General features: G+C 46.2%; 16 non-coding genes across 16 annotated transcripts; all 16 read right to left on the reverse strand.

Moving 5' to 3' along the window:
* Positions 1-540: 540 nt before the first annotated feature.
* LOC142285762 (U2 spliceosomal RNA) lies at positions 541-731 on the reverse strand. The gene has a single exon (XR_012747102.1). It is a non-coding gene; the product is annotated as a U2 spliceosomal RNA (small nuclear RNA).
* Positions 732-2,118: 1,387 nt separating this feature from the next.
* On the reverse strand, positions 2,119-2,309 carry LOC142285763 (U2 spliceosomal RNA). The gene has a single exon (XR_012747103.1). It is a non-coding gene; the product is annotated as a U2 spliceosomal RNA (small nuclear RNA).
* Positions 2,310-3,696: 1,387 nt separating this feature from the next.
* Positions 3,697-3,887, reverse strand: LOC142285765 (U2 spliceosomal RNA). Its single transcript, XR_012747105.1, has one exon. It is a non-coding gene; the product is annotated as a U2 spliceosomal RNA (small nuclear RNA).
* A 1,387-nt stretch (positions 3,888-5,274) lies between these two features.
* LOC142285767 (U2 spliceosomal RNA) lies at positions 5,275-5,465 on the reverse strand. The gene has a single exon (XR_012747106.1). It is a non-coding gene; the product is annotated as a U2 spliceosomal RNA (small nuclear RNA).
* Positions 5,466-6,852: 1,387 nt separating this feature from the next.
* On the reverse strand, positions 6,853-7,043 carry LOC142285768 (U2 spliceosomal RNA). The gene has a single exon (XR_012747107.1). It is a non-coding gene; the product is annotated as a U2 spliceosomal RNA (small nuclear RNA).
* A 1,387-nt stretch (positions 7,044-8,430) lies between these two features.
* On the reverse strand, positions 8,431-8,621 carry LOC142285769 (U2 spliceosomal RNA). The gene has a single exon (XR_012747108.1). It is a non-coding gene; the product is annotated as a U2 spliceosomal RNA (small nuclear RNA).
* A 1,387-nt stretch (positions 8,622-10,008) lies between these two features.
* Positions 10,009-10,199, reverse strand: LOC142285770 (U2 spliceosomal RNA). The gene has a single exon (XR_012747109.1). It is a non-coding gene; the product is annotated as a U2 spliceosomal RNA (small nuclear RNA).
* Positions 10,200-11,586: 1,387 nt separating this feature from the next.
* Positions 11,587-11,777, reverse strand: LOC142285667 (U2 spliceosomal RNA). The gene has a single exon (XR_012747014.1). It is a non-coding gene; the product is annotated as a U2 spliceosomal RNA (small nuclear RNA).
* A 1,387-nt stretch (positions 11,778-13,164) lies between these two features.
* LOC142285668 (U2 spliceosomal RNA) lies at positions 13,165-13,355 on the reverse strand. Its single transcript, XR_012747015.1, has one exon. It is a non-coding gene; the product is annotated as a U2 spliceosomal RNA (small nuclear RNA).
* A 1,387-nt stretch (positions 13,356-14,742) lies between these two features.
* LOC142285669 (U2 spliceosomal RNA) lies at positions 14,743-14,933 on the reverse strand. The gene has a single exon (XR_012747016.1). It is a non-coding gene; the product is annotated as a U2 spliceosomal RNA (small nuclear RNA).
* A 1,387-nt stretch (positions 14,934-16,320) lies between these two features.
* LOC142285670 (U2 spliceosomal RNA) lies at positions 16,321-16,511 on the reverse strand. The gene has a single exon (XR_012747017.1). It is a non-coding gene; the product is annotated as a U2 spliceosomal RNA (small nuclear RNA).
* Positions 16,512-17,898: 1,387 nt separating this feature from the next.
* On the reverse strand, positions 17,899-18,089 carry LOC142285671 (U2 spliceosomal RNA). Its single transcript, XR_012747018.1, has one exon. It is a non-coding gene; the product is annotated as a U2 spliceosomal RNA (small nuclear RNA).
* A 1,387-nt stretch (positions 18,090-19,476) lies between these two features.
* LOC142285673 (U2 spliceosomal RNA) lies at positions 19,477-19,667 on the reverse strand. The gene has a single exon (XR_012747020.1). It is a non-coding gene; the product is annotated as a U2 spliceosomal RNA (small nuclear RNA).
* Positions 19,668-21,054: 1,387 nt separating this feature from the next.
* Positions 21,055-21,245, reverse strand: LOC142285674 (U2 spliceosomal RNA). The gene has a single exon (XR_012747021.1). It is a non-coding gene; the product is annotated as a U2 spliceosomal RNA (small nuclear RNA).
* Positions 21,246-22,632: 1,387 nt separating this feature from the next.
* LOC142285675 (U2 spliceosomal RNA) lies at positions 22,633-22,823 on the reverse strand. The gene has a single exon (XR_012747022.1). It is a non-coding gene; the product is annotated as a U2 spliceosomal RNA (small nuclear RNA).
* Positions 22,824-24,210: 1,387 nt separating this feature from the next.
* LOC142285719 (U2 spliceosomal RNA) lies at positions 24,211-24,403 on the reverse strand. The gene has a single exon (XR_012747064.1). It is a non-coding gene; the product is annotated as a U2 spliceosomal RNA (small nuclear RNA).
* Positions 24,404-25,707: the final 1,304 nt, after the last annotated feature.

Here is a 25,707-nt window from a genome sequence, read left to right on the forward strand (position 1 = left end):
AATTGAGCTCAGAAGCTCAATGTCTATCATGACCTCTCTTTTAGAATGTCCAAGAGCAAGCAAACTATTCCTCCAGGAGAGGGCGCCAACAGACTACTAAAGAGATCATCATTACTCAAAGAAAACCCCAAAAACCAATGCATGATAGGAATAAACAGGTAACTTTCTTTGGAGTGGAAGCGGAGAGATCGCACCAGATGCCAATTCTAGATGTTATCACACCTGTGGTCACTGCAGCAGCAGGTGAATCCACTTTGTCCAAAAGGGATCTATTCCATTCAATTGCAAATGATCTAGATAAGACAGAGAACTGCAGCACGGGGACATAGCCGAGTTGGTCAGGTTGAGTGGTGATGAGTTTGCTATTTGGATGAATAAAGAAAGTCAAAAGTGTGAAAGATAAAAAACAAAAGGAGGAAGTGTGAAAAGTGAATGGGCCAAATTGAGGTGCATATGAAGACGTATGCTTTCTTCCAATTCATTAAATCGGGCTAATATGAATCAGGTGAATTGAGTTCTGCTTTTGGAAACTGGGTTAAGAAGGGGTGCACCGTTCCTGGAGGTACTGCAATACCAGGTCAATGCGTGGAGTGGACAGAGCAAGCTCTTTTTCCATCTCCCTGTTCTAAAAATCCATTTAATATATGGTCCCCAGATAGGGGACGTATCAGATATTAAACTGATAAGAACAGATACTACACTTGATCTTAGCCAAAAGGCCGAGAAGCGATAACCAGAATTGGTTTGGGCCTCGAGTGGCACCCTGGCCTATGCCGGACACATCTTAGGGAGAGAGAGCGAGAGGGAGACAAACCCACGCCTACACAAGACATTTTGTCACCCAAGCCAACCCTTGAAAAGGCTGCTTTGCAGAGCCAAAACAAGAAGAATGGTGCGTTTTGCAGCCGCCGCCCACTGCAATGAATCTGAATAACTCCTCCTTTAGGGCGCAAGCAACTCCCCTCCCCCTTGCAGTCTTTCCAATTCACGATACAAAAAGACGGACAGGACAGGTTGCCTGACTTTCCGTCACTGCCACCCTTTGCCATCCTTACCCGTAGAAAGCCCTTTCATCATCCCCAAACCCTAATCTTTTCCCTTTCCTTCCCAGCCCCCAAACCCTGCCCTCTGTACCTTTCTCACCACCCGCTTCCCTTCTCCTGTCATCCCCCTACCACCCGGGAAAAAAAGAGATTGCCCCCTCCTTCCACTAGCCCACCCTCCCACCCAAAGAACAACTTCTTCTGCGCAGCTTGTTTTCTAGGCAGCAGCGCTATTGTGATGTCATCGGGGGGCATTGTGACAAGCCGCCAGTGTTCCGTCTCTTCATGTTGTGCACAGTTCAAACGGAAAATACATCAACAGGCAGACTACAGAAAAGCTTACTATCAAAGGTTAGAGGGGGGCTTTCTCAGAGGGCTTTTTACAGTTTTTCTATTCCCAATTAGCCGTTTAAGTGTACTTATTGAAAGTAGTAATTCTTTCATAGGCCGCCCTTTCTTAGTATTTGACGTTCCTTATATTGCGGTATGAGGCTTCGCAGTAGGTTGCAAACATTCATCACCCATGACTGTCCCCAATTGAGCTCAGAAGCTCAATGTCTATCATGACCTCTCTTTTAGAATGTCCAAGAGCAAGCAAACTATTCCTCCAGGAGAGGGCGCCAACAGACTACTAAAGAGATCATCATTACTCAAAGAAAACCCCAAAAACCAATGCATGATAGGAATAAACAGGTAACTTTCTTTGGAGTGGAAGCGGAGAGATCGCACCAGATGCCAATTCTAGATGTTATCACACCTGTGGTCACTGCAGCAGCAGGTGAATCCACTTTGTCCAAAAGGGATCTATTCCATTCAATTGCAAATGATCTAGATAAGACAGAGAACTGCAGCACGGGGACATAGCCGAGTTGGTCAGGTTGAGTGGTGATGAGTTTGCTATTTGGATGAATAAAGAAAGTCAAAAGTGTGAAAGATAAAAAACAAAAGGAGGAAGTGTGAAAAGTGAATGGGCCAAATTGAGGTGCATATGAAGACGTATGCTTTCTTCCAATTCATTAAATCGGGCTAATATGAATCAGGTGAATTGAGTTCTGCTTTTGGAAACTGGGTTAAGAAGGGGTGCACCGTTCCTGGAGGTACTGCAATACCAGGTCAATGCGTGGAGTGGACAGAGCAAGCTCTTTTTCCATCTCCCTGTTCTAAAAATCCATTTAATATATGGTCCCCAGATAGGGGACGTATCAGATATTAAACTGATAAGAACAGATACTACACTTGATCTTAGCCAAAAGGCCGAGAAGCGATAACCAGAATTGGTTTGGGCCTCGAGTGGCACCCTGGCCTATGCCGGACACATCTTAGGGAGAGAGAGCGAGAGGGAGACAAACCCACGCCTACACAAGACATTTTGTCACCCAAGCCAACCCTTGAAAAGGCTGCTTTGCAGAGCCAAAACAAGAAGAATGGTGCGTTTTGCAGCCGCCGCCCACTGCAATGAATCTGAATAACTCCTCCTTTAGGGCGCAAGCAACTCCCCTCCCCCTTGCAGTCTTTCCAATTCACGATACAAAAAGACGGACAGGACAGGTTGCCTGACTTTCCGTCACTGCCACCCTTTGCCATCCTTACCCGTAGAAAGCCCTTTCATCATCCCCAAACCCTAATCTTTTCCCTTTCCTTCCCAGCCCCCAAACCCTGCCCTCTGTACCTTTCTCACCACCCGCTTCCCTTCTCCTGTCATCCCCCTACCACCCGGGAAAAAAAGAGATTGCCCCCTCCTTCCACTAGCCCACCCTCCCACCCAAAGAACAACTTCTTCTGCGCAGCTTGTTTTCTAGGCAGCAGCGCTATTGTGATGTCATCGGGGGGCATTGTGACAAGCCGCCAGTGTTCCGTCTCTTCATGTTGTGCACAGTTCAAACGGAAAATACATCAACAGGCAGACTACAGAAAAGCTTACTATCAAAGGTTAGAGGGGGGCTTTCTCAGAGGGCTTTTTACAGTTTTTCTATTCCCAATTAGCCGTTTAAGTGTACTTATTGAAAGTAGTAATTCTTTCATAGGCCGCCCTTTCTTAGTATTTGACGTTCCTTATATTGCGGTATGAGGCTTCGCAGTAGGTTGCAAACATTCATCACCCATGACTGTCCCCAATTGAGCTCAGAAGCTCAATGTCTATCATGACCTCTCTTTTAGAATGTCCAAGAGCAAGCAAACTATTCCTCCAGGAGAGGGCGCCAACAGACTACTAAAGAGATCATCATTACTCAAAGAAAACCCCAAAAACCAATGCATGATAGGAATAAACAGGTAACTTTCTTTGGAGTGGAAGCGGAGAGATCGCACCAGATGCCAATTCTAGATGTTATCACACCTGTGGTCACTGCAGCAGCAGGTGAATCCACTTTGTCCAAAAGGGATCTATTCCATTCAATTGCAAATGATCTAGATAAGACAGAGAACTGCAGCACGGGGACATAGCCGAGTTGGTCAGGTTGAGTGGTGATGAGTTTGCTATTTGGATGAATAAAGAAAGTCAAAAGTGTGAAAGATAAAAAACAAAAGGAGGAAGTGTGAAAAGTGAATGGGCCAAATTGAGGTGCATATGAAGACGTATGCTTTCTTCCAATTCATTAAATCGGGCTAATATGAATCAGGTGAATTGAGTTCTGCTTTTGGAAACTGGGTTAAGAAGGGGTGCACCGTTCCTGGAGGTACTGCAATACCAGGTCAATGCGTGGAGTGGACAGAGCAAGCTCTTTTTCCATCTCCCTGTTCTAAAAATCCATTTAATATATGGTCCCCAGATAGGGGACGTATCAGATATTAAACTGATAAGAACAGATACTACACTTGATCTTAGCCAAAAGGCCGAGAAGCGATAACCAGAATTGGTTTGGGCCTCGAGTGGCACCCTGGCCTATGCCGGACACATCTTAGGGAGAGAGAGCGAGAGGGAGACAAACCCACGCCTACACAAGACATTTTGTCACCCAAGCCAACCCTTGAAAAGGCTGCTTTGCAGAGCCAAAACAAGAAGAATGGTGCGTTTTGCAGCCGCCGCCCACTGCAATGAATCTGAATAACTCCTCCTTTAGGGCGCAAGCAACTCCCCTCCCCCTTGCAGTCTTTCCAATTCACGATACAAAAAGACGGACAGGACAGGTTGCCTGACTTTCCGTCACTGCCACCCTTTGCCATCCTTACCCGTAGAAAGCCCTTTCATCATCCCCAAACCCTAATCTTTTCCCTTTCCTTCCCAGCCCCCAAACCCTGCCCTCTGTACCTTTCTCACCACCCGCTTCCCTTCTCCTGTCATCCCCCTACCACCCGGGAAAAAAAGAGATTGCCCCCTCCTTCCACTAGCCCACCCTCCCACCCAAAGAACAACTTCTTCTGCGCAGCTTGTTTTCTAGGCAGCAGCGCTATTGTGATGTCATCGGGGGGCATTGTGACAAGCCGCCAGTGTTCCGTCTCTTCATGTTGTGCACAGTTCAAACGGAAAATACATCAACAGGCAGACTACAGAAAAGCTTACTATCAAAGGTTAGAGGGGGGCTTTCTCAGAGGGCTTTTTACAGTTTTTCTATTCCCAATTAGCCGTTTAAGTGTACTTATTGAAAGTAGTAATTCTTTCATAGGCCGCCCTTTCTTAGTATTTGACGTTCCTTATATTGCGGTATGAGGCTTCGCAGTAGGTTGCAAACATTCATCACCCATGACTGTCCCCAATTGAGCTCAGAAGCTCAATGTCTATCATGACCTCTCTTTTAGAATGTCCAAGAGCAAGCAAACTATTCCTCCAGGAGAGGGCGCCAACAGACTACTAAAGAGATCATCATTACTCAAAGAAAACCCCAAAAACCAATGCATGATAGGAATAAACAGGTAACTTTCTTTGGAGTGGAAGCGGAGAGATCGCACCAGATGCCAATTCTAGATGTTATCACACCTGTGGTCACTGCAGCAGCAGGTGAATCCACTTTGTCCAAAAGGGATCTATTCCATTCAATTGCAAATGATCTAGATAAGACAGAGAACTGCAGCACGGGGACATAGCCGAGTTGGTCAGGTTGAGTGGTGATGAGTTTGCTATTTGGATGAATAAAGAAAGTCAAAAGTGTGAAAGATAAAAAACAAAAGGAGGAAGTGTGAAAAGTGAATGGGCCAAATTGAGGTGCATATGAAGACGTATGCTTTCTTCCAATTCATTAAATCGGGCTAATATGAATCAGGTGAATTGAGTTCTGCTTTTGGAAACTGGGTTAAGAAGGGGTGCACCGTTCCTGGAGGTACTGCAATACCAGGTCAATGCGTGGAGTGGACAGAGCAAGCTCTTTTTCCATCTCCCTGTTCTAAAAATCCATTTAATATATGGTCCCCAGATAGGGGACGTATCAGATATTAAACTGATAAGAACAGATACTACACTTGATCTTAGCCAAAAGGCCGAGAAGCGATAACCAGAATTGGTTTGGGCCTCGAGTGGCACCCTGGCCTATGCCGGACACATCTTAGGGAGAGAGAGCGAGAGGGAGACAAACCCACGCCTACACAAGACATTTTGTCACCCAAGCCAACCCTTGAAAAGGCTGCTTTGCAGAGCCAAAACAAGAAGAATGGTGCGTTTTGCAGCCGCCGCCCACTGCAATGAATCTGAATAACTCCTCCTTTAGGGCGCAAGCAACTCCCCTCCCCCTTGCAGTCTTTCCAATTCACGATACAAAAAGACGGACAGGACAGGTTGCCTGACTTTCCGTCACTGCCACCCTTTGCCATCCTTACCCGTAGAAAGCCCTTTCATCATCCCCAAACCCTAATCTTTTCCCTTTCCTTCCCAGCCCCCAAACCCTGCCCTCTGTACCTTTCTCACCACCCGCTTCCCTTCTCCTGTCATCCCCCTACCACCCGGGAAAAAAAGAGATTGCCCCCTCCTTCCACTAGCCCACCCTCCCACCCAAAGAACAACTTCTTCTGCGCAGCTTGTTTTCTAGGCAGCAGCGCTATTGTGATGTCATCGGGGGGCATTGTGACAAGCCGCCAGTGTTCCGTCTCTTCATGTTGTGCACAGTTCAAACGGAAAATACATCAACAGGCAGACTACAGAAAAGCTTACTATCAAAGGTTAGAGGGGGGCTTTCTCAGAGGGCTTTTTACAGTTTTTCTATTCCCAATTAGCCGTTTAAGTGTACTTATTGAAAGTAGTAATTCTTTCATAGGCCGCCCTTTCTTAGTATTTGACGTTCCTTATATTGCGGTATGAGGCTTCGCAGTAGGTTGCAAACATTCATCACCCATGACTGTCCCCAATTGAGCTCAGAAGCTCAATGTCTATCATGACCTCTCTTTTAGAATGTCCAAGAGCAAGCAAACTATTCCTCCAGGAGAGGGCGCCAACAGACTACTAAAGAGATCATCATTACTCAAAGAAAACCCCAAAAACCAATGCATGATAGGAATAAACAGGTAACTTTCTTTGGAGTGGAAGCGGAGAGATCGCACCAGATGCCAATTCTAGATGTTATCACACCTGTGGTCACTGCAGCAGCAGGTGAATCCACTTTGTCCAAAAGGGATCTATTCCATTCAATTGCAAATGATCTAGATAAGACAGAGAACTGCAGCACGGGGACATAGCCGAGTTGGTCAGGTTGAGTGGTGATGAGTTTGCTATTTGGATGAATAAAGAAAGTCAAAAGTGTGAAAGATAAAAAACAAAAGGAGGAAGTGTGAAAAGTGAATGGGCCAAATTGAGGTGCATATGAAGACGTATGCTTTCTTCCAATTCATTAAATCGGGCTAATATGAATCAGGTGAATTGAGTTCTGCTTTTGGAAACTGGGTTAAGAAGGGGTGCACCGTTCCTGGAGGTACTGCAATACCAGGTCAATGCGTGGAGTGGACAGAGCAAGCTCTTTTTCCATCTCCCTGTTCTAAAAATCCATTTAATATATGGTCCCCAGATAGGGGACGTATCAGATATTAAACTGATAAGAACAGATACTACACTTGATCTTAGCCAAAAGGCCGAGAAGCGATAACCAGAATTGGTTTGGGCCTCGAGTGGCACCCTGGCCTATGCCGGACACATCTTAGGGAGAGAGAGCGAGAGGGAGACAAACCCACGCCTACACAAGACATTTTGTCACCCAAGCCAACCCTTGAAAAGGCTGCTTTGCAGAGCCAAAACAAGAAGAATGGTGCGTTTTGCAGCCGCCGCCCACTGCAATGAATCTGAATAACTCCTCCTTTAGGGCGCAAGCAACTCCCCTCCCCCTTGCAGTCTTTCCAATTCACGATACAAAAAGACGGACAGGACAGGTTGCCTGACTTTCCGTCACTGCCACCCTTTGCCATCCTTACCCGTAGAAAGCCCTTTCATCATCCCCAAACCCTAATCTTTTCCCTTTCCTTCCCAGCCCCCAAACCCTGCCCTCTGTACCTTTCTCACCACCCGCTTCCCTTCTCCTGTCATCCCCCTACCACCCGGGAAAAAAAGAGATTGCCCCCTCCTTCCACTAGCCCACCCTCCCACCCAAAGAACAACTTCTTCTGCGCAGCTTGTTTTCTAGGCAGCAGCGCTATTGTGATGTCATCGGGGGGCATTGTGACAAGCCGCCAGTGTTCCGTCTCTTCATGTTGTGCACAGTTCAAACGGAAAATACATCAACAGGCAGACTACAGAAAAGCTTACTATCAAAGGTTAGAGGGGGGCTTTCTCAGAGGGCTTTTTACAGTTTTTCTATTCCCAATTAGCCGTTTAAGTGTACTTATTGAAAGTAGTAATTCTTTCATAGGCCGCCCTTTCTTAGTATTTGACGTTCCTTATATTGCGGTATGAGGCTTCGCAGTAGGTTGCAAACATTCATCACCCATGACTGTCCCCAATTGAGCTCAGAAGCTCAATGTCTATCATGACCTCTCTTTTAGAATGTCCAAGAGCAAGCAAACTATTCCTCCAGGAGAGGGCGCCAACAGACTACTAAAGAGATCATCATTACTCAAAGAAAACCCCAAAAACCAATGCATGATAGGAATAAACAGGTAACTTTCTTTGGAGTGGAAGCGGAGAGATCGCACCAGATGCCAATTCTAGATGTTATCACACCTGTGGTCACTGCAGCAGCAGGTGAATCCACTTTGTCCAAAAGGGATCTATTCCATTCAATTGCAAATGATCTAGATAAGACAGAGAACTGCAGCACGGGGACATAGCCGAGTTGGTCAGGTTGAGTGGTGATGAGTTTGCTATTTGGATGAATAAAGAAAGTCAAAAGTGTGAAAGATAAAAAACAAAAGGAGGAAGTGTGAAAAGTGAATGGGCCAAATTGAGGTGCATATGAAGACGTATGCTTTCTTCCAATTCATTAAATCGGGCTAATATGAATCAGGTGAATTGAGTTCTGCTTTTGGAAACTGGGTTAAGAAGGGGTGCACCGTTCCTGGAGGTACTGCAATACCAGGTCAATGCGTGGAGTGGACAGAGCAAGCTCTTTTTCCATCTCCCTGTTCTAAAAATCCATTTAATATATGGTCCCCAGATAGGGGACGTATCAGATATTAAACTGATAAGAACAGATACTACACTTGATCTTAGCCAAAAGGCCGAGAAGCGATAACCAGAATTGGTTTGGGCCTCGAGTGGCACCCTGGCCTATGCCGGACACATCTTAGGGAGAGAGAGCGAGAGGGAGACAAACCCACGCCTACACAAGACATTTTGTCACCCAAGCCAACCCTTGAAAAGGCTGCTTTGCAGAGCCAAAACAAGAAGAATGGTGCGTTTTGCAGCCGCCGCCCACTGCAATGAATCTGAATAACTCCTCCTTTAGGGCGCAAGCAACTCCCCTCCCCCTTGCAGTCTTTCCAATTCACGATACAAAAAGACGGACAGGACAGGTTGCCTGACTTTCCGTCACTGCCACCCTTTGCCATCCTTACCCGTAGAAAGCCCTTTCATCATCCCCAAACCCTAATCTTTTCCCTTTCCTTCCCAGCCCCCAAACCCTGCCCTCTGTACCTTTCTCACCACCCGCTTCCCTTCTCCTGTCATCCCCCTACCACCCGGGAAAAAAAGAGATTGCCCCCTCCTTCCACTAGCCCACCCTCCCACCCAAAGAACAACTTCTTCTGCGCAGCTTGTTTTCTAGGCAGCAGCGCTATTGTGATGTCATCGGGGGGCATTGTGACAAGCCGCCAGTGTTCCGTCTCTTCATGTTGTGCACAGTTCAAACGGAAAATACATCAACAGGCAGACTACAGAAAAGCTTACTATCAAAGGTTAGAGGGGGGCTTTCTCAGAGGGCTTTTTACAGTTTTTCTATTCCCAATTAGCCGTTTAAGTGTACTTATTGAAAGTAGTAATTCTTTCATAGGCCGCCCTTTCTTAGTATTTGACGTTCCTTATATTGCGGTATGAGGCTTCGCAGTAGGTTGCAAACATTCATCACCCATGACTGTCCCCAATTGAGCTCAGAAGCTCAATGTCTATCATGACCTCTCTTTTAGAATGTCCAAGAGCAAGCAAACTATTCCTCCAGGAGAGGGCGCCAACAGACTACTAAAGAGATCATCATTACTCAAAGAAAACCCCAAAAACCAATGCATGATAGGAATAAACAGGTAACTTTCTTTGGAGTGGAAGCGGAGAGATCGCACCAGATGCCAATTCTAGATGTTATCACACCTGTGGTCACTGCAGCAGCAGGTGAATCCACTTTGTCCAAAAGGGATCTATTCCATTCAATTGCAAATGATCTAGATAAGACAGAGAACTGCAGCACGGGGACATAGCCGAGTTGGTCAGGTTGAGTGGTGATGAGTTTGCTATTTGGATGAATAAAGAAAGTCAAAAGTGTGAAAGATAAAAAACAAAAGGAGGAAGTGTGAAAAGTGAATGGGCCAAATTGAGGTGCATATGAAGACGTATGCTTTCTTCCAATTCATTAAATCGGGCTAATATGAATCAGGTGAATTGAGTTCTGCTTTTGGAAACTGGGTTAAGAAGGGGTGCACCGTTCCTGGAGGTACTGCAATACCAGGTCAATGCGTGGAGTGGACAGAGCAAGCTCTTTTTCCATCTCCCTGTTCTAAAAATCCATTTAATATATGGTCCCCAGATAGGGGACGTATCAGATATTAAACTGATAAGAACAGATACTACACTTGATCTTAGCCAAAAGGCCGAGAAGCGATAACCAGAATTGGTTTGGGCCTCGAGTGGCACCCTGGCCTATGCCGGACACATCTTAGGGAGAGAGAGCGAGAGGGAGACAAACCCACGCCTACACAAGACATTTTGTCACCCAAGCCAACCCTTGAAAAGGCTGCTTTGCAGAGCCAAAACAAGAAGAATGGTGCGTTTTGCAGCCGCCGCCCACTGCAATGAATCTGAATAACTCCTCCTTTAGGGCGCAAGCAACTCCCCTCCCCCTTGCAGTCTTTCCAATTCACGATACAAAAAGACGGACAGGACAGGTTGCCTGACTTTCCGTCACTGCCACCCTTTGCCATCCTTACCCGTAGAAAGCCCTTTCATCATCCCCAAACCCTAATCTTTTCCCTTTCCTTCCCAGCCCCCAAACCCTGCCCTCTGTACCTTTCTCACCACCCGCTTCCCTTCTCCTGTCATCCCCCTACCACCCGGGAAAAAAAGAGATTGCCCCCTCCTTCCACTAGCCCACCCTCCCACCCAAAGAACAACTTCTTCTGCGCAGCTTGTTTTCTAGGCAGCAGCGCTATTGTGATGTCATCGGGGGGCATTGTGACAAGCCGCCAGTGTTCCGTCTCTTCATGTTGTGCACAGTTCAAACGGAAAATACATCAACAGGCAGACTACAGAAAAGCTTACTATCAAAGGTTAGAGGGGGGCTTTCTCAGAGGGCTTTTTACAGTTTTTCTATTCCCAATTAGCCGTTTAAGTGTACTTATTGAAAGTAGTAATTCTTTCATAGGCCGCCCTTTCTTAGTATTTGACGTTCCTTATATTGCGGTATGAGGCTTCGCAGTAGGTTGCAAACATTCATCACCCATGACTGTCCCCAATTGAGCTCAGAAGCTCAATGTCTATCATGACCTCTCTTTTAGAATGTCCAAGAGCAAGCAAACTATTCCTCCAGGAGAGGGCGCCAACAGACTACTAAAGAGATCATCATTACTCAAAGAAAACCCCAAAAACCAATGCATGATAGGAATAAACAGGTAACTTTCTTTGGAGTGGAAGCGGAGAGATCGCACCAGATGCCAATTCTAGATGTTATCACACCTGTGGTCACTGCAGCAGCAGGTGAATCCACTTTGTCCAAAAGGGATCTATTCCATTCAATTGCAAATGATCTAGATAAGACAGAGAACTGCAGCACGGGGACATAGCCGAGTTGGTCAGGTTGAGTGGTGATGAGTTTGCTATTTGGATGAATAAAGAAAGTCAAAAGTGTGAAAGATAAAAAACAAAAGGAGGAAGTGTGAAAAGTGAATGGGCCAAATTGAGGTGCATATGAAGACGTATGCTTTCTTCCAATTCATTAAATCGGGCTAATATGAATCAGGTGAATTGAGTTCTGCTTTTGGAAACTGGGTTAAGAAGGGGTGCACCGTTCCTGGAGGTACTGCAATACCAGGTCAATGCGTGGAGTGGACAGAGCAAGCTCTTTTTCCATCTCCCTGTTCTAAAAATCCATTTAATATATGGTCCCCAGATAGGGGACGTATCAGATATTAAACTGATAAGAACAGATACTACACTTGATCTTAGCCAAAAGGCCGAGAAGCGATAACCAGAATTGGTTTGGGCCTCGAGTGGCACCCTGGCCTATGCCGGACACATCTTAGGGAGAGAGAGCGAGAGGGAGACAAACCCACGCCTACACAAGACATTTTGTCACCCAAGCCAACCCTTGAAAAGGCTGCTTTGCAGAGCCAAAACAAGAAGAATGGTGCGTTTTGCAGCCGCCGCCCACTGCAATGAATCTGAATAACTCCTCCTTTAGGGCGCAAGCAACTCCCCTCCCCCTTGCAGTCTTTCCAATTCACGATACAAAAAGACGGACAGGACAGGTTGCCTGACTTTCCGTCACTGCCACCCTTTGCCATCCTTACCCGTAGAAAGCCCTTTCATCATCCCCAAACCCTAATCTTTTCCCTTTCCTTCCCAGCCCCCAAACCCTGCCCTCTGTACCTTTCTCACCACCCGCTTCCCTTCTCCTGTCATCCCCCTACCACCCGGGAAAAAAAGAGATTGCCCCCTCCTTCCACTAGCCCACCCTCCCACCCAAAGAACAACTTCTTCTGCGCAGCTTGTTTTCTAGGCAGCAGCGCTATTGTGATGTCATCGGGGGGCATTGTGACAAGCCGCCAGTGTTCCGTCTCTTCATGTTGTGCACAGTTCAAACGGAAAATACATCAACAGGCAGACTACAGAAAAGCTTACTATCAAAGGTTAGAGGGGGGCTTTCTCAGAGGGCTTTTTTCAGTTTTTCTATTCCCAATTAGCCGTTTAAGTGTACTTATTGAAAGTAGTAATTCTTTCATAGGCCGCCCTTTCTTAGTATTTGACGTTCCTTATATTGCGGTATGAGGCTTCGCAGTAGGTTGCAAACATTCATCACCCATGACTGTCCCCAATTGAGCTCAGAAGCTCAATGTCTATCATGACCTCTCTTTTAGAATGTCCAAGAGCAAGCAAACTATTCCTCCAGGAGAGGGCGCCAACAGACTACTAAAGAGATCATCATTACTCAAAGAAAACCCCAAAAACCAATGCATGATAGGAATAAACAGGTAACTTTCTTTGGAGTGGAAGCGGAGAGATCGCACCAGATGCCAATTCTAGATGTTATCACACCTGTGGTCACTGCAGCAGCAGGTGAATCCACTTTGTCCAAAAGGGATCTATTCCATTCAATTGCAAATGATCTAGATAAGACAGAGAACTGCAGCACGGGGACATAGCCGAGTTGGTCAGGTTGAGTGGTGATGAGTTTGCTATTTGGATGAATAAAGAAAGTCAAAAGTGTGAAAGATAAAAAACAAAAGGAGGAAGTGTGAAAAGTGAATGGGCCAAATTGAGGTGCATATGAAGACGTATGCTTTCTTCCAATTCATTAAATCGGGCTAATATGAATCAGGTGAATTGAGTTCTGCTTTTGGAAACTGGGTTAAGAAGGGGTGCACCGTTCCTGGAGGTACTGCAATACCAGGTCAATGCGTGGAGTGGACAGAGCAAGCTCTTTTTCCATCTCCCTGTTCTAAAAATCCATTTAATATATGGTCCCCAGATAGGGGACGTATCAGATATTAAACTGATAAGAACAGATACTACACTTGATCTTAGCCAAAAGGCCGAGAAGCGATAACCAGAATTGGTTTGGGCCTCGAGTGGCACCCTGGCCTATGCCGGACACATCTTAGGGAGAGAGAGCGAGAGGGAGACAAACCCACGCCTACACAAGACATTTTGTCACCCAAGCCAACCCTTGAAAAGGCTGCTTTGCAGAGCCAAAACAAGAAGAATGGTGCGTTTTGCAGCCGCCGCCCACTGCAATGAATCTGAATAACTCCTCCTTTAGGGCGCAAGCAACTCCCCTCCCCCTTGCAGTCTTTCCAATTCACGATACAAAAAGACGGACAGGACAGGTTGCCTGACTTTCCGTCACTGCCACCCTTTGCCATCCTTACCCGTAGAAAGCCCTTTCATCATCCCCAAACCCTAATCTTTTCCCTTTCCTTCCCAGCCCCCAAACCCTGCCCTCTGTACCTTTCTCACCACCCGCTTCCCTTCTCCTGTCATCCCCCTACCACCCGGGAAAAAAAGAGATTGCCCCCTCCTTCCACTAGCCCACCCTCCCACCCAAAGAACAACTTCTTCTGCGCAGCTTGTTTTCTAGGCAGCAGCGCTATTGTGATGTCATCGGGGGGCATTGTGACAAGCCGCCAGTGTTCCGTCTCTTCATGTTGTGCACAGTTCAAACGGAAAATACATCAACAGGCAGACTACAGAAAAGCTTACTATCAAAGGTTAGAGGGGGGCTTTCTCAGAGGGCTTTTTACAGTTTTTCTATTCCCAATTAGCCGTTTAAGTGTACTTATTGAAAGTAGTAATTCTTTCATAGGCCGCCCTTTCTTAGTATTTGACGTTCCTTATATTGCGGTATGAGGCTTCGCAGTAGGTTGCAAACATTCATCACCCATGACTGTCCCCAATTGAGCTCAGAAGCTCAATGTCTATCATGACCTCTCTTTTAGAATGTCCAAGAGCAAGCAAACTATTCCTCCAGGAGAGGGCGCCAACAGACTACTAAAGAGATCATCATTACTCAAAGAAAACCCCAAAAACCAATGCATGATAGGAATAAACAGGTAACTTTCTTTGGAGTGGAAGCGGAGAGATCGCACCAGATGCCAATTCTAGATGTTATCACACCTGTGGTCACTGCAGCAGCAGGTGAATCCACTTTGTCCAAAAGGGATCTATTCCATTCAATTGCAAATGATCTAGATAAGACAGAGAACTGCAGCACGGGGACATAGCCGAGTTGGTCAGGTTGAGTGGTGATGAGTTTGCTATTTGGATGAATAAAGAAAGTCAAAAGTGTGAAAGATAAAAAACAAAAGGAGGAAGTGTGAAAAGTGAATGGGCCAAATTGAGGTGCATATGAAGACGTATGCTTTCTTCCAATTCATTAAATCGGGCTAATATGAATCAGGTGAATTGAGTTCTGCTTTTGGAAACTGGGTTAAGAAGGGGTGCACCGTTCCTGGAGGTACTGCAATACCAGGTCAATGCGTGGAGTGGACAGAGCAAGCTCTTTTTCCATCTCCCTGTTCTAAAAATCCATTTAATATATGGTCCCCAGATAGGGGACGTATCAGATATTAAACTGATAAGAACAGATACTACACTTGATCTTAGCCAAAAGGCCGAGAAGCGATAACCAGAATTGGTTTGGGCCTCGAGTGGCACCCTGGCCTATGCCGGACACATCTTAGGGAGAGAGAGCGAGAGGGAGACAAACCCACGCCTACACAAGACATTTTGTCACCCAAGCCAACCCTTGAAAAGGCTGCTTTGCAGAGCCAAAACAAGAAGAATGGTGCGTTTTGCAGCCGCCGCCCACTGCAATGAATCTGAATAACTCCTCCTTTAGGGCGCAAGCAACTCCCCTCCCCCTTGCAGTCTTTCCAATTCACGATACAAAAAGACGGACAGGACAGGTTGCCTGACTTTCCGTCACTGCCACCCTTTGCCATCCTTACCCGTAGAAAGCCCTTTCATCATCCCCAAACCCTAATCTTTTCCCTTTCCTTCCCAGCCCCCAAACCCTGCCCTCTGTACCTTTCTCACCACCCGCTTCCCTTCTCCTGTCATCCCCCTACCACCCGGGAAAAAAAGAGATTGCCCCCTCCTTCCACTAGCCCACCCTCCCACCCAAAGAACAACTTCTTCTGCGCAGCTTGTTTTCTAGGCAGCAGCGCTATTGTGATGTCATCGGGGGGCATTGTGACAAGCCGCCAGTGTTCCGTCTCTTCATGTTGTGCACAGTTCAAACGGAAAATACATCAACAGGCAGACTACAGAAAAGCTTACTATCAAAGGTTAGAGGGGGGCTTTCTCAGAGGGCTTTTTACAGTTTTTCTATTCCCAATTAGCCGTTTAAGTGTACTTATTGAAAGTAGTAATTCTTTCATAGGCCGCCCTTTCTTAGTATTTGACGTTCCTTATATTGCGGTATGAGGCTTCGCAGTAGGTTGCAAACATTCATCACCCATGACTGTCCCCAATTGAGCTCAGAAGCTCAATGTCTATCATGACCTCTCTTTTAGAATGTCCAAGAGCAAGCAAACTATTCCTCCAGGAGAGGGCGCCAACAGACTACTAAAGAGATCATCATTACTCAAAGAAAACCCCAAAAACCAATGCATGATAGGAATAAACAGGTAACTTTCTTTGGAGTGGAAGCGGAGAGATCGCACCAGATGCCAATTCTAGATGTTATCACACCTGTGGTCACTGCAGCAGCAGGTGAATCCACTTTGTCCAAAAGGGATCTATTCCATTCAATTGCAAATGATCTAGATAAGACAGAGAACTGCAGCACGGGGACATAGCCGAGTTGGTCAGGTTGAGTGGTGATGAGTTTGCTATTTGGATGAATAAAGAAAGTCAAAAGTGTGAAAGATAAAAAACAAAAGGAGGAAGTGTGAAAAGTGAATGGGCCAAATTGAGGTGCATATGAAGACGTATGCTTTCTTCCAATTCATTAAATCGGGCTAATATGAATCAGGTGAATTGAGTTCTGCTTTTGGAAACTGGGTTAAGAAGGGGTGCACCGTTCCTGGAGGTACTGCAATACCAGGTCAATGCGTGGAGTGGACAGAGCAAGCTCTTTTTCCATCTCCCTGTTCTAAAAATCCATTTAATATATGGTCCCCAGATAGGGGACGTATCAGATATTAAACTGATAAGAACAGATACTACACTTGATCTTAGCCAAAAGGCCGAGAAGCGATAACCAGAATTGGTTTGGGCCTCGAGTGGCACCCTGGCCTATGCCGGACACATCTTAGGGAGAGAGAGCGAGAGGGAGACAAACCCACGCCTACACAAGACATTTTGTCACCCAAGCCAACCCTTGAAAAGGCTGCTTTGCAGAGCCAAAACAAGAAGAATGGTGCGTTTTGCAGCCGCCGCCCACTGCAATGAATCTGAATAACTCCTCCTTTAGGGCGCAAGCAACTCCCCTCCCCCTTGCAGTCTTTCCAATTCACGATACAAAAAGACGGACAGGACAGGTTGCCTGACTTTCCGTCACTGCCACCCTTTGCCATCCTTACCCGTAGAAAGCCCTTTCATCATCCCCAAACCCTAATCTTTTCCCTTTCCTTCCCAGCCCCCAAACCCTGCCCTCTGTACCTTTCTCACCACCCGCTTCCCTTCTCCTGTCATCCCCCTACCACCCGGGAAAAAAAGAGATTGCCCCCTCCTTCCACTAGCCCACCCTCCCACCCAAAGAACAACTTCTTCTGCGCAGCTTGTTTTCTAGGCAGCAGCGCTATTGTGATGTCATCGGGGGGCATTGTGACAAGCCGCCAGTGTTCCGTCTCTTCATGTTGTGCACAGTTCAAACGGAAAATACATCAACAGGCAGACTACAGAAAAGCTTACTATCAAAGGTTAGAGGGGGGCTTTCTCAGAGGGCTTTTTACAGTTTTTCTATTCCCAATTAGCCGTTTAAGTGTACTTATTGAAAGTAGTAATTCTTTCATAGGCCGCCCTTTCTTAGTATTTGACGTTCCTTATATTGCGGTATGAGGCTTCGCAGTAGGTTGCAAACATTCATCACCCATGACTGTCCCCAATTGAGCTCAGAAGCTCAATGTCTATCATGACCTCTCTTTTAGAATGTCCAAGAGCAAGCAAACTATTCCTCCAGGAGAGGGCGCCAACAGACTACTAAAGAGATCATCATTACTCAAAGAAAACCCCAAAAACCAATGCATGATAGGAATAAACAGGTAACTTTCTTTGGAGTGGAAGCGGAGAGATCGCACCAGATGCCAATTCTAGATGTTATCACACCTGTGGTCACTGCAGCAGCAGGTGAATCCACTTTGTCCAAAAGGGATCTATTCCATTCAATTGCAAATGATCTAGATAAGACAGAGAACTGCAGCACGGGGACATAGCCGAGTTGGTCAGGTTGAGTGGTGATGAGTTTGCTATTTGGATGAATAAAGAAAGTCAAAAGTGTGAAAGATAAAAAACAAAAGGAGGAAGTGTGAAAAGTGAATGGGCCAAATTGAGGTGCATATGAAGACGTATGCTTTCTTCCAATTCATTAAATCGGGCTAATATGAATCAGGTGAATTGAGTTCTGCTTTTGGAAACTGGGTTAAGAAGGGGTGCACCGTTCCTGGAGGTACTGCAATACCAGGTCAATGCGTGGAGTGGACAGAGCAAGCTCTTTTTCCATCTCCCTGTTCTAAAAATCCATTTAATATATGGTCCCCAGATAGGGGACGTATCAGATATTAAACTGATAAGAACAGATACTACACTTGATCTTAGCCAAAAGGCCGAGAAGCGATAACCAGAATTGGTTTGGGCCTCGAGTGGCACCCTGGCCTATGCCGGACACATCTTAGGGAGAGAGAGCGAGAGGGAGACAAACCCACGCCTACACAAGACATTTTGTCACCCAAGCCAACCCTTGAAAAGGCTGCTTTGCAGAGCCAAAACAAGAAGAATGGTGCGTTTTGCAGCCGCCGCCCACTGCAATGAATCTGAATAACTCCTCCTTTAGGGCGCAAGCAACTCCCCTCCCCCTTGCAGTCTTTCCAATTCACGATACAAAAAGACGGACAGGACAGGTTGCCTGACTTTCCGTCACTGCCACCCTTTGCCATCCTTACCCGTAGAAAGCCCTTTCATCATCCCCAAACCCTAATCTTTTCCCTTTCCTTCCCAGCCCCCAAACCCTGCCCTCTGTACCTTTCTCACCACCCGCTTCCCTTCTCCTGTCATCCCCCTACCACCCGGGAAAAAAAGAGATTGCCCCCTCCTTCCACTAGCCCACCCTCCCACCCAAAGAACAACTTCTTCTGCGCAGCTTGTTTTCTAGGCAGCAGCGCTATTGTGATGTCATCGGGGGGCATTGTGACAAGCCGCCAGTGTTCCGTCTCTTCATGTTGTGCACAGTTCAAACGGAAAATACATCAACAGGCAGACTACAGAAAAGCTTACTATCAAAGGTTAGAGGGGGGCTTTCTCAGAGGGCTTTTTACAGTTTTTCTATTCCCAATTAGCCGTTTAAGTGTACTTATTGAAAGTAGTAATTCTTTCATAGGCCGCCCTTTCTTAGTATTTGACGTTCCTTATATTGCGGTATGAGGCTTCGCAGTAGGTTGCAAACATTCATCACCCATGACTGTCCCCAATTGAGCTCAGAAGCTCAATGTCTATCATGACCTCTCTTTTAGAATGTCCAAGAGCAAGCAAACTATTCCTCCAGGAGAGGGCGCCAACAGACTACTAAAGAGATCATCATTACTCAAAGAAAACCCCAAAAACCAATGCATGATAGGAATAAACAGGTAACTTTCTTTGGAGTGGAAGCGGAGAGATCGCACCAGATGCCAATTCTAGATGTTATCACACCTGTGGTCACTGCAGCAGCAGGTGAATCCACTTTGTCCAAAAGGGATCTATTCCATTCAATTGCAAATGATCTAGATAAGACAGAGAACTGCAGCACGGGGACATAGCCGAGTTGGTCAGGTTGAGTGGTGATGAGTTTGCTATTTGGATGAATAAAGAAAGTCAAAAGTGTGAAAGATAAAAAACAAAAGGAGGAAGTGTGAAAAGTGAATGGGCCAAATTGAGGTGCATATGAAGACGTATGCTTTCTTCCAATTCATTAAATCGGGCTAATATGAATCAGGTGAATTGAGTTCTGCTTTTGGAAACTGGGTTAAGAAGGGGTGCACCGTTCCTGGAGGTACTGCAATACCAGGTCAATGCGTGGAGTGGACAGAGCAAGCTCTTTTTCCATCTCCCTGTTCTAAAAATCCATTTAATATATGGTCCCCAGATAGGGGACGTATCAGATATTAAACTGATAAGAACAGATACTACACTTGATCTTAGCCAAAAGGCCGAGAAGCGATAACCAGAATTGGTTTGGGCCTCGAGTGGCACCCTGGCCTATGCCGGACACATCTTAGGGAGAGAGAGCGAGAGGGAGACAAACCCACGCCTACACAAGACATTTTGTCACCCAAGCCAACCCTTGAAAAGGCTGCTTTGCAGAGCCAAAACAAGAAGAATGGTGCGTTTTGCAGCCGCCGCCCACTGCAATGAATCTGAATAACTCCTCCTTTAGGGCGCAAGCAACTCCCCTCCCCCTTGCAGTCTTTCCAATTCACGATACAAAAAGACGGACAGGACAGGTTGCCTGACTTTCCGTCACTGCCACCCTTTGCCATCCTTACCCGTAGAAAGCCCTTTCATCATCCCCAAACCCTAATCTTTTCCCTTTCCTTCCCAGCCCCCAAACCCTGCCCTCTGTACCTTTCTCACCACCCGCTTCCCTTCTCCTGTCATCCCCCTACCACCCGGGAAAAAAAGAGATTGCCCCCTCCTTCCACTAGCCCACCCTCCCACCCAAAGAACAACTTCTTCTGCGCAGCTTGTTTTCTAGGCAGCAGCGCTATTGTGATGTCATCGGGGGGCATTGTGACAAGCCGCCAGTGTTCCGTCTCTTCATGTTGTGCACAGTTCAAACGGAAAATACATCAACAGGCAGACTACAGAAAAGCTTACTATCAAAGGTTAGAGGGGGGCTTTCTCAGAGGGCTTTTTACAGTTTTTCTATTCCCAATTAGCCGTTTAAGTGTACTTATTGAAAGTAGTAATTCTTTCATAGGCCGCCCTTTCTTAGTATTTGACGTTCCTTATATTGCGGTATGAGGCTTCGCAGTAGGTTGCAAACATTCATCACCCATGACTGTCCCCAATTGAGCTCAGAAGCTCAATGTCTATCATGACCTCTCTTTTAGAATGTCCAAGAGCAAGCAAACTATTCCTCCAGGAGAGGGCGCCAACAGACTACTAAAGAGATCATCATTACTCAAAGAAAACCCCAAAAACCAATGCATGATAGGAATAAACAGGTAACTTTCTTTGGAGTGGAAGCGGAGAGATCGCACCAGATGCCAATTCTAGATGTTATCACACCTGTGGTCACTGCAGCAGCAGGTGAATCCACTTTGTCCAAAAGGGATCTATTCCATTCAATTGCAAATGATCTAGATAAGACAGAGAACTGCAGCACGGGGACATAGCCGAGTTGGTCAGGTTGAGTGGTGATGAGTTTGCTATTTGGATGAATAAAGAAAGTCAAAAGTGTGAAAGATAAAAAACAAAAGGAGGAAGTGTGAAAAGTGAATGGGCCAAATTGAGGTGCATATGAAGACGTATGCTTTCTTCCAATTCATTAAATCGGGCTAATATGAATCAGGTGAATTGAGTTCTGCTTTTGGAAACTGGGTTAAGAAGGGGTGCACCGTTCCTGGAGGTACTGCAATACCAGGTCAATGCGTGGAGTGGACAGAGCAAGCTCTTTTTCCATCTCCCTGTTCTAAAAATCCATTTAATATATGGTCCCCAGATAGGGGACGTATCAGATATTAAACTGATAAGAACAGATACTACACTTGATCTTAGCCAAAAGGCCGAGAAGCGATAACCAGAATTGGTTTGGGCCTCGAGTGGCACCCTGGCCTATGCCGGACACATCTTAGGGAGAGAGAGCGAGAGGGAGACAAACCCACGCCTACACAAGACATTTTGTCACCCAAGCCAACCCTTGAAAAGGCTGCTTTGCAGAGCCAAAACAAGAAGAATGGTGCGTTTTGCAGCCGCCGCCCACTGCAATGAATCTGAATAACTCCTCCTTTAGGGCGCAAGCAACTCCCCTCCCCCTTGCAGTCTTTCCAATTCACGATACAAAAAGACGGACAGGACAGGTTGCCTGACTTTCCGTCACTGCCACCCTTTGCCATCCTTACCCGTAGAAAGCCCTTTCATCATCCCCAAACCCTAATCTTTTCCCTTTCCTTCCCAGCCCCCAAACCCTGCCCTCTGTACCTTTCTCACCACCCGCTTCCCTTCTCCTGTCATCCCCCTACCACCCGGGAAAAAAAGAGATTGCCCCCTCCTTCCACTAGCCCACCCTCCCACCCAAAGAACAACTTCTTCTGCGCAGCTTGTTTTCTAGGCAGCAGCGCTATTGTGATGTCATCGGGGGGCATTGTGACAAGCCGCCAGTGTTCCGTCTCTTCATGTTGTGCACAGTTCAAACGGAAAATACATCAACAGGCAGACTACAGAAAAGCTTACTATCAAAGGTTAGAGGGGGGCTTTCTCAGAGGGCTTTTTACAGTTTTTCTATTCCCAATTAGCCGTTTAAGTGTACTTATTGAAAGTAGTAATTCTTTCATAGGCCGCCCTTTCTTAGTATTTGACGTTCCTTATATTGCGGTATGAGGCTTCGCAGTAGGTTGCAAACATTCATCACCCATGACTGTCCCCAATTGAGCTCAGAAGCTCAATGTCTATCATGACCTCTCTTTTAGAATGTCCAAGAGCAAGCAAACTATTCCTCCAGGAGAGGGCGCCAACAGACTACTAAAGAGATCATCATTACTCAAAGAAAACCCCAAAAACCAATGCATGATAGGAATAAACAGGTAACTTTCTTTGGAGTGGAAGCGGAGAGATCGCACCAGATGCCAATTCTAGATGTTATCACACCTGTGGTCACTGCAGCAGCAGGTGAATCCACTTTGTCCAAAAGGGATCTATTCCATTCAATTGCAAATGATCTAGATAAGACAGAGAACTGCAGCACGGGGACATAGCCGAGTTGGTCAGGTTGAGTGGTGATGAGTTTGCTATTTGGATGAATAAAGAAAGTCAAAAGTGTGAAAGATAAAAAACAAAAGGAGGAAGTGTGAAAAGTGAATGGGCCAAATTGAGGTGCATATGAAGACGTATGCTTTCTTCCAATTCATTAAATCGGGCTAATATGAATCAGGTGAATTGAGTTCTGCTTTTGGAAACTGGGTTAAGAAGGGGTGCACCGTTCCTGGAGGTACTGCAATACCAGGTCAATGCGTGGAGTGGACAGAGCAAGCTCTTTTTCCATCTCCCTGTTCTAAAAATCCATTTAATATATGGTCCCCAGATAGGGGACGTATCAGATATTAAACTGATAAGAACAGATACTACACTTGATCTTAGCCAAAAGGCCGAGAAGCGATAACCAGAATTGGTTTGGGCCTCGAGTGGCACCCTGGCCTATGCCGGACACATCTTAGGGAGAGAGAGCGAGAGGGAGACAAACCCACGCCTACACAAGACATTTTGTCACCCAAGCCAACCCTTGAAAAGGCTGCTTTGCAGAGCCAAAACAAGAAGAATGGTGCGTTTTGCAGCCGCCGCCCACTGCAATGAATCTGAATAACTCCTCCTTTAGGGCGCAAGCAACTCCCCTCCCCCTTGCAGTCTTTCCAATTCACGATACAAAAAGACGGACAGGACAGGTTGCCTGACTTTCCGTCACTGCCACCCTTTGCCATCCTTACCCGTAGAAAGCCCTTTCATCATCCCCAAACCCTAATCTTTTCCCTTTCCTTCCCAGCCCCCAAACCCTGCCCTCTGTACCTTTCTCACCACCCGCTTCCCTTCTCCTGTCATCCCCCTACCACCCGGGAAAAAAAGAGATTGCCCCCTCCTTCCACTAGCCCACCCTCCCACCCAAAGAACAACTTCTTCTGCGCAGCTTGTTTTCTAGGCAGCAGCGCTATTGTGATGTCATCGGGGGGCATTGTGACAAGCCGCCAGTGTTCCGTCTCTTCATGTTGTGCACAGTTCAAACGGAAAATACATCAACAGGCAGACTACAGAAAAGCTTACTATCAAAGGTTAGAGGGGGGCTTTCTCAGAGGGCTTTTTACAGTTTTTCTATTCCCAATTAGCCGTTTAAGTGTACTTATTGAAAGTAGTAATTCTTTCATAGGCCGCCCTTTCTTAGTATTTGACGTTCCTTATATTGCGGTATGAGGCTTCGCAGTAGGTTGCAAACATTCATCACCCATGACTGTCCCCAATTGAGCTCAGAAGCTCAATGTCTATCATGACCTCTCTTTTAGAATGTCCAAGAGCAAGCAAACTATTCCTCCAGGAGAGGGCGCCAACAGACTACTAAAGAGATCATCATTACTCAAAGAAAACCCCAAAAACCAATGCATGATAGGAATAAACAGGTAACTTTCTTTGGAGTGGAAGCGGAGAGATCGCACCAGATGCCAATTCTAGATGTTATCACACCTGTGGTCACTGCAGCAGCAGGTGAATCCACTTTGTCCAAAAGGGATCTATTCCATTCAATTGCAAATGATCTAGATAAGACAGAGAACTGCAGCACGGGGACATAGCCGAGTTGGTCAGGTTGAGTGGTGATGAGTTTGCTATTTGGATGAATAAAGAAAGTCAAAAGTGTGAAAGATAAAAAACAAAAGGAGGAAGTGTGAAAAGTGAATGGGCCAAATTGAGGTGCATATGAAGACGTATGCTTTCTTCCAATTCATTAAATCGGGCTAATATGAATCAGGTGAATTGAGTTCTGCTTTTGGAAACTGGGTTAAGAAGGGGTGCACCGTTCCTGGAGGTACTGCAATACCAGGTCAATGCGTGGAGTGGACAGAGCAAGCTCTTTTTCCATCTCCCTGTTCTAAAAATCCATTTAATATATGGTCCCCAGATAGGGGACGTATCAGATATTAAACTGATAAGAACAGATTTTTGATTTAATGAAGCTTTCCAAAGCACCACAAAAAATGCATGACCGAAGTCCTCGAGTGGCACCCTGGCCTATGCCGGACACATCTTAGGGAGAGAGAGCGAGAGGGAGACAAACCCACGCCTACACAAGACATTTTGTCACCCAAGCCAACCCTTGAAAAGGCTGCTTTGCAGAGCCAAAACAAGAAGAATGGTGCGTTTTGCAGCCGCCGCCCACTGCAATGAATCTGAATAACTCCTCCTTTAGGGCGCAAGCAACTCCCCTCCCCCTTGCAGTCTTTCCAATTCACGATACAAAAAGACGGACAGGACAGGTTGCCTGACTTTCCGTCACTGCCACCCTTTGCCATCCTTACCCGTAGAAAGCCCTTTCATCATCCCCAAACCCTAATCTTTTCCCTTTCCTTCCCAGCCCCCAAACCCTGCCCTCTGTACCTTTCTCACCACCCGCTTCCCTTCTCCTGTCATCCCCCTACCACCCGGGAAAAAAAGAGATTGCCCCCTCCTTCCACTAGCCCACCCTCCCACCCAAAGAACAACTTCTTCTGCGCAGCTTGTTTTCTAGGCAGCAGCGCTATTGTGATGTCATCGGGGGGCATTGTGACAAGCCGCCAGTGTTCCGTCTCTTCATGTTGTGCACAGTTCAAACGGAAAATACATCAACAGGCAGACTACAGAAAAGCTTACTATCAAAGGTTAGAGGGGGGCTTTCTCAGAGGGCTTTTTACAGTTTTTCTATTCCCAATTAGCCGTTTAAGTGTACTTATTGAAAGTAGTAATTCTTTCATAGGCCGCCCTTTCTTAGTATTTGACGTTCCTTATATTGCGGTATGAGGCTTCGCAGTAGGTTGCAAACATTCATCACCCATGACTTTCCCCAATTGAGCTCAGAAGCTCAATGTCTATCATGACCTCTCTTTTAGAATGTCCAAGAGCAAGCAAACTATTCCTCCAGGAGAGGGCGCCAACAGACTACTAAAGAGATCATCATTACTCAAAGAAAACCCCAAAAACCAATGCATGATAGGAATAAACAGGTAACTTTCTTTGGAGTGGAAGCGGAGAGATCGCACCAGATGCCAATTCTAGATGTTATCACACCTGTGGTCACTGCAGCAGCAGGTGAATCCACTTTGTCCAAAAGGGATCTATTCCATTCAATTGCAAATGATCTAGATAAGACAGAGAACTGCAGCACGGGGACATAGCCGAGTTGGTCAGGTTGAGTGGTGATGAGTTTGCTATTTGGATGAATAAAGAAAGTCAAAAGTGTGAAAGATAAAAAACAAAAGGAGGAAGTGTGAAAAGTGAATGGGCCAAATTGAGGTGCATATGAAGACG

This window comes from Anomaloglossus baeobatrachus, unplaced genomic scaffold (genome assembly GCF_048569485.1).
Source record: "Anomaloglossus baeobatrachus isolate aAnoBae1 unplaced genomic scaffold, aAnoBae1.hap1 Scaffold_615, whole genome shotgun sequence".
Lineage (NCBI taxonomy): Eukaryota > Metazoa > Chordata > Amphibia > Anura > Aromobatidae > Anomaloglossus > Anomaloglossus baeobatrachus.